Source organism: Nomia melanderi, unplaced genomic scaffold (assembly GCF_051020985.1).
Source record: "Nomia melanderi isolate GNS246 unplaced genomic scaffold, iyNomMela1 scaffold0753, whole genome shotgun sequence".
NCBI lineage: Eukaryota > Metazoa > Arthropoda > Insecta > Hymenoptera > Halictidae > Nomia > Nomia melanderi.
Window position 1 is genome coordinate 10001 of NW_027475867.1, and position 7500 is coordinate 17500.

At 49.7% G+C, this 7500-nt stretch overlaps 2 non-coding genes across 2 annotated transcripts in view; both read left to right on the forward strand.

Moving 5' to 3' along the window:
- The first annotated feature begins 4721 nt into the window (after positions 1–4721).
- LOC143176709 (5.8S ribosomal RNA) lies at positions 4722–4876 on the forward strand. Its single transcript, XR_013001223.1, has one exon. It is a non-coding gene; the product is annotated as a 5.8S ribosomal RNA (ribosomal RNA).
- Positions 4877–6930: 2054 nt separating this feature from the next.
- LOC143176710 (large subunit ribosomal RNA) overlaps positions 6931–7500 on the forward strand; it is a 4014-nt gene continuing 3444 nt past the window's right edge. Inside the window, exon 1 of the ribosomal RNA XR_013001224.1 lies at positions 6931–7500. This exon is cut by the window's right edge and continues 3444 nt beyond it. This is a non-coding gene — a ribosomal RNA (large subunit ribosomal RNA).

Consider the following 7500-nt stretch of genomic DNA (forward strand, 5'->3'; position numbering starts at 1 on the left):
ACGCGAAGAGTTGTTTACGTGTACGCGTATGGTGCGATTGCGTCGATTCGCTTTTCTGTACGGGGAGAAATAGAACGTTGAGTTGACTTATCGGGTCTTCGTTGGAATTACCGTCGCTGGCATTGTAAACTCCAGATGACCTTGTGATTCCTTCGTCGGGCACTGGTAAAGGGTGGCGATGATGCGTTCTATAATAGAAATACCCGTCGTAGCGTTTCTTCCGAGTCAACCCGCTCACGAAACTCTCTCTCTCGTCGTGGAATCCCCGCGTCGGAGAGTAAAACGCCGAAGGCTTACTATGAAACTTACGTCTCTCGACGATGGGACGATCCACGCGAAGAGTTGTTACGTGCACGCGTATGGTGCGATTGCGTCGATTCGCTTTTCTGTACGGGGAGTAATAGAACGTTGAGTTGACTTATCGGGTCTTCGTTGGAATTACCGTCGCTGGCATTGTAAACTCCAGATGACCTTGTGATTCCTTCGTCGGGCACTGGTAAAGGGTGGCGATGATGCGTTCTATAATAGAAATACCCGTCGTAGCGTTTCTTCCGAGTCAACCCGCTCACGAAACTCTCTCTCGTCGTGGAATCCCCGCGTCGGAGAGTAAAACGCGAATTCATACTATGAAAACTTACGTCTCTCGACGATGGGACGATCCACGCGAAGAGTTGTTTACGTGCACGCGTATGGTGCGATTGCGTCGATTCGCTTTTCTGTACGGGGAGAAATAGAACGTTGAGTTGACTTATCGGGTCTTCGTTGGAATTACCGTCGCTGGCATTGTAAACTCCAGATGACCTTGTGATTCCTTCGTCGGGCACTGGTAAAGGGTGGCGATGATGCGTTCTATAATAGAAATACCCGTCGTAGCGTTTCTTCCGAGTCAACCCGCTCACGAAACTCTCTCTCGTCGTGGAATCCCCGCGTCGGAGAGTAAAACGCGAATTCATACTATGAAAACTTACGTCTCTCGACGATGGGACGATCCACGCGAAGAGTTGTTTACGTGCACGCGTATGGTGCGATTGCGTCGATTCGCTTTTCTGTACGGGGAGAAATAGAACGTTGAGTTGACTTATCGGGTCTTCGTTGGAATTACCGTCGCTGGCATTGTAAACTCCAGATGACCTTGTGATTCCTTCGTCGGGCACTGGTAAAGGGTGGCGATGATGCGTTCTATAATAGAAATACCCGTCGTAGCGTTTCTTCCGAGTCAACCCGCTCACGAAACTCTCTCTCGTCGTGGAATCCCCGCGTCGGAGGGTAAAACGCGATATATAATAGTATATGCCAGTGGTTCGCGCGCGTCGTCTCTGAGATACGCGGTCGACAGAGTTCCGAAAACACGTGATGTGCCACGATTTCCGTGCGTCTTACATCTTTCGACGATGGGACGATCCACGCGAAGAGAACGTTCGTGCTTGCGTGAGGTGCAACAGCGTCGATTCGCTTTTCTGTACGGGGAGAAATAGAACGTTGAGTTGACTTATCGGGTCTTCGTTGGAATTACCGTCGCTGGCATTGTAAACTCCAGATGACCTTGTGATTCCTTCGTCGGGCACTGGTAAAGGGTGGCGATGATTCGTTCTATAATAGTAATACCCGTCGTAGCGTTTCGACCGATGTCACCCGCCACGAATGTCTCTCTCGACGTGGAAACCCCGCGCCGAAGAGTAAACGCGAAGGCTTACCATACGAAAGAAAACGGTATTATACGCCTGTGGTATGTGCGTCTCGGCTCTGTGATACGCGATCGGCAGAGTTACAAAAAAACGTTGATGGGCCACGATTTCCGTGCGTCTTACATCTTTCGACGATGGGACGATCCACGCGAAGAGTAGTTACGTGCTCGCGCGAGGTGCGATAGCGTCGATTCGCTTTTCTGTACGGGGAGAAATAGAACGATGAGTTGACTTATCGGGTCTTCGTTGGAATTACCGTCGCTGGCATTGTAAACTCCAGATGACCTTGTGATTCCTTCGTCGGGCACTGGTAAAGGGTGGCGATGATTCGTTCTATAATAGAAATACCCGTCGTAGCGATTCGGCCGAGACACCCGCCACGAAACTCTCTCTCGTCGTGGAATCCCCATGTCGGAGAGTAAAACGCGAAGGCTAACTATATAAGAAACATATAGTATTATTTATGCCTGTGGTTCTCCGTTTGTCCTACTCTCAGATACGCGACTCGGAGAGTTACGAATAATCGTGATGGACCACGATTTCTGTACGTCTTACATCTTTCGACGATGGGACGATCCACGCGAAGAGATCATTCCTGCTTGCGTGAGGTGCGATAGCGCCGATTCGCTTTTCTGTACGGGGAGAAATAGAACGATGAGTTGACTTATCGGGTCTTCGTTGGAATTACCGTCGCTGGCATTGTAAACTCCAGATGACCTTGTGATTCCTTCGTCGGGCACTGGTAAAGGGTGGCGATGATTCGTTCTATAATAGAAATACCCGTCGTAGCGATTCGGCCGTGTCACCCGCCACGAAAATCTCTCTCGTCGTGGAATCCCCGCGTCGTAGAGTAAACGCGAAGGCTTGCTATAGAAGACTATAGTTTATACGCCTGTGGTTCACCGGTTGCCTGCTCTCCGGGGTACGCGATCGCGCAGGAGTTACGGAAGAACTTGATGGGCCACGATCTCCAAGCGGCTATATCTTTCGACGATGGGACGATTCACGCGAAGAGAACGTTCGTGCATGCGTGAGGTGCGATAGCGTTGATTCGCTTGTCTGTACGGGGAGAAATAGAACGATGAGTTGACTTATCGGGTCTTCGTTGGAATTACCGTCGCTGGCATTGTAAACTCCAGATGACCTTGTGATTCCTTCGTCGGGCACTGGTAAAGGGTGGCGATGATTCGTTCTATAATAGAAATACCCGTCGTAGCGTTTCGACCGATGTCACCCGCCACGAAATTCTCTCTCGTCGTGGAATCCCCGCGTCGGAGAGTAACCGCCGAAGGCTTGCTATAGAAGACTATAGTTTATACGCCTGTGGTTCACCGGTTGCCGGCTCTCCGGGGCACGCGATCGCGCGAAGGTTACGGAGGGACGTGAAGCGCCCGAGCAATGAAACGTCCGCAGGAGGAAACGAGCAACCGCCGAACATTGTTTCGCGACGTTTCCATAATGTATTGTCGTTTCGCTCGCATCCCGCTTCTTTCCCCTAGTTTCCTCGACGCGTAGTTTCGCAGCCTTAGTGGACGAATCATTCTCGATTCGAGGAAAGATATGCAGTGGGGCGTGCAATGAGCCCGCCAGAGACCACGATCTCCAATGCGTCTTTACATCTTTCGACGATGGGATGATCCACGCGAAGAGAACGTTCGTGCTTGCGCGAGGTGCGTTAGCGTCGATTCGCTTTTCTGTACGGGGAGAAATAGAACGATGAGTTGACTTATCGGGTCTTCGTTGGAATTACCGTCGCTGGCATTGTAAACTCCAGATGACCTTGTGATTCCTTCGTCGGGCACTGGTAAAGGGTGGCGATGATTCGTTCTATAATAGAAATACCCGTCGTAGCGATTCGGCCGAGTCACCCGCCACGAAACTGTCTCTCTTTCGTCGTGGAAACCCCGCGTCGGAGAGTAAAACGCGCGAAGGCTGTGACTGTAACATATATATATACAGTATACAATGCCTGTGGTTTTTGCGCGTGTCGGCTCTTCGGTATACGCGATCGGCCAGAGTTACGGAGGGACGGTGAAGCGCACGAGAAATTGAAACGGCCGCACGATTGGAACCGAGCAACCGTCGAACATTGTTTCGCGACGTTTCCATAATGCGTTTTCGTTTCGCTCGCATACCGCTTCTTTTCCCCTAGTCTCTGAGACGCGTTTTCGAGCCGTTCTTCTACTATCGATTCTCGTAGAGAGAAGGGACCGGGTAGTCTGGAAGTGGAACCCGCATCTTGCGTGTACCGTACACGGAATTGAGAGGACCGGCCGTGAAGCTCGTTTTAAAGCCGTGCGTCTGACACCCAACTCTTGCGCGCCAATTTCGCGGCAAGAGATAATATGGGACGAATGACCGGCAAAGAGCCAGCTGTGAAGTCTGTTTTTTTAATCGAATCCGTGGACGTGTGTATGCCGTAGCGTCGCTCGTCGTGTTCGTTCATGGTCGTTCCGAGAGAAAGAACGAAAGCGGTAACGAAGGGACCGGCCGTGAAGCTCGTTTTAAAGCCGCGCGTCTGACACCCAACTCTTGCGCGCCAATTTCGCGGCAAGAGATAACATGGGACGAATGACCGGCAAAGAGCCAGCTGTGAAGTCTTTTTTCATTATTTGCTTTCAATCGATCGATCGGTACGATTCGTGCAACGTTTCGCGCGATGCGACGCGAAAACATGCGCGCAACAATAGATGCGTCTGATCGGAAGAACGCGAGGGTCGACTGCACGCGATGGATTCAGTATCGGGTAGGATACAAAATATATCCCCGTCGTTTCCACGCGTGCGAGTCTTCTGCGTCTTTCGCGGGTTTTTGAATGCACTATACGCCCGGAACGTCGAGAAATATATACATATTACTTGAACGTTTTTCGTCTCGAAAGGCTTCGGTGTCGTCTCCAAGGCGACGCCTGAATCTCCTTCGCGCGCTGGTCGGAGATTCAGGTATCAACTTTTATCTTCTCTTTGAAAGAAGAGAGATATTAGGTCGAACAAATGAGAATAAAATTATATATGTGAAATATAAAATTTATACGATTACCCTGAACGGTGGATCACTTGGCTCGTGGGTCGATGAAGAACGCAGCTAATTGCGCGTCAACGTGTGAACTGCAGGACACATGAACATCGACATTTCGAACGCACATTGCGGTCCACGGATACAATTCCTGGACCACGCCTGGCTGAGGGTCGTTTACGTACCATACACTGCTTGCGTAGCTCTGTCAAATCCCCGCCGTCGTTCACCTCTTCGGATCGAACGTTTTTTTACCGAAGGGCGCAAAGAACGTTTCTGAGTCGGGTTAAGAGAAGGATGCTACGTACGAGCGAACGATGGGTGTCTCGTCGGCGTTTGTCGCGGACACGCGAAAATTCTGTGAATTTCACGGACAGTGTACGTTCTAGTTGTTGCAAAACGATCGGAATCGTTTGTATGGACTCGCGTGAGTGTTCGCGGCGTCGTGCGTCGTTCAATTACGACCGCCCGCGGATACCGCTCCACTGCGATATGGATCTGAGCGACAACTTTTTCGGCTGTTCGTGAGATGAACGGTTTCGTGTGTTTAGAAAAATTTTTTTTCCCGCGCTCCCGACGTCACCTGAAATGATGCGTCAGAGGTGAAAGAAAATATTAAGAAGTCGAGAGAGAGAGAGACTACACACGTTTTATTCATATTTTGTATACCGTGCGTGAGACGGATGTGCACGACACGTCGTATGTCGGTATATTACCGACTGGCCCCAGGGAGATTGTTTTCTTCCTCTCTTACGAATGAGATGTACGTTTCGGAGGATCGTCGTTACCGAAACACACGGCAAAACGAGACTTCTCGCAGCAGAACCTTTATACACAATACACATCGACTCTTTTTACCCCGAGAGAGAGAGAAAAGGTGTATTTCTTTTTTTTATTTTTCGAATTCGACGCACGAACGCTTTGACGACTGGAGAAAAACACGGTGTGTGTTAAAATCGTGCGGGACGAGCATGCGTATTCGTAACGGGTCGAATAGTTCTTATTCCCCGTCGTCGCGTGTCCTCGCTGGACCACCACCGTGCGCTTCCGCCACGTTCAGTTGAATTTCGAAATATATATATATAAAAAGAATCACCATATACTCTCTTTCGGGAGGTGTATTTTTATCGGTTTCTGCTATAGAGAAGAGACGGAGATCGTGTTGTGAGGTGTAACGTTTCTGTATCCCCGTTTCGGAGGATCGTCGTTATCGGCGGAACACACGTCAAAACGAGACTTCTCGCAGAACCTTTATACACAATACACATCGACTCTTTTACCCCGAGAGAGAGAAAAGGTGTTTCTTCTTTTTTTTTTATTTTTCGAATTCGACGCACGAACGCTTTGACGACTGGAGAAAAACACGGTGTGTGTTAAAATCGTGCGGGACGAGCATGCGTATTCGTAACGGGTCGAATAGTTCTTATTCCCCGTCGTCGCGTGTCCTCGCTGGACCACCACCGTGCGCTTCCGCCACGTTCAGTTGTATTTCGAAATATATATATATATAAAAAGAATCACCATATACTCTCTTTCGGGAGGTGTATTTTTATCGGTTTCTGCTATAGAGAAGAGACGGACGATCGTGTGTGACACCACGTGGTAACGTTTCCGTATCCCCGTAAAATACGTTTATCTTTTCTCGTAGAAAAGAGAGAGGAAGAGGCAGGAGCTCCTCTTTGGCGAGGCTTTCGAACGTCGCGTCCCGTCCGCCGGAATATAATGATATAAATATATAACCGCCGCCGACTTTGTGCGAAAGCGTTGAAACGAACGCGTCGGTCGCCCCATGGTGTGTGTTTGTCGTGTCTTCTTTTCCTCTTCTGCACTTCTCTTCACTGTCGATCGCGAGACCGCGCGAGATCCGCTTCGGTCGTCCAGTCCCCGAAAATTCTTCTCGGACGGGCGTTAAAGTTAACCGGAGCGCGAGATCGTCTAGCGAGAGTCTTTTTCGCGATCGAGTAAAATGTGATAGAAGAAGGAGAAGAGTGTAAAAAGAGAATATAGACACGCGACGCAGCAGAGACCACTGGTGAGGCGCATAAGACGCGTTCGCGAACGATTTTTCGCGACGATACGGAGTCGCGCGTGTCGCGGTATATTTATCATTTATATACGTTATAATATGAATATTGTTGTGTTCGAACGCACTCTCCTCTAGACTTTGTTTTTTTTGCCTTTGAGCGATTTTTATGAAATTCGATTGAATTTTCATACAATTCACGTACGACGACCTCAGAGTAGGCGAGATTACCCGCTGAATTTAAGCATATTACTAAGCGGAGGAAAAGAAACTAACAAGGATTTCCTTAGTAGCTGCGAGCGAACAGGAATTAGCCCAGCACTGAATCCCGCGGTTCCGCCGTAGGGAAATGTAGTGTTCAGGAGGGTCCATTTATCCCGTGACGTCGAACCGCGTCCAAGTCCATCTTGAATGGGGCCATTTACCCGTAGAGGGTGCCAGGCCCGTAGCGACCGGTACGCGTTTCGGGAGGACCTTTCCTTAGAGTCGGGTTGCTTGAGAGTGCAGCCCTAAGTGGGTGGTAAACTCCATCTAAGGCTAAATATGACCACGAGACCGATAGCGAACAAGTACCGTGAGGGAAAGTTGAAAAGAACTTTGAAGAGAGAGTTCAAGAGTACGTGAAACCGTTCAGGGGTAAACCTGAGAAACCCAAAAGATCGAATGGGGAGATTCATCGTCGACGAGGCTGGCTTCCGTTGGCGCGCAGATACCCCGCGTATGGACCTTCGTGGTTCCAATGCGCGAGGGTACACCGCCTTCGGCCTAAATGTTCCG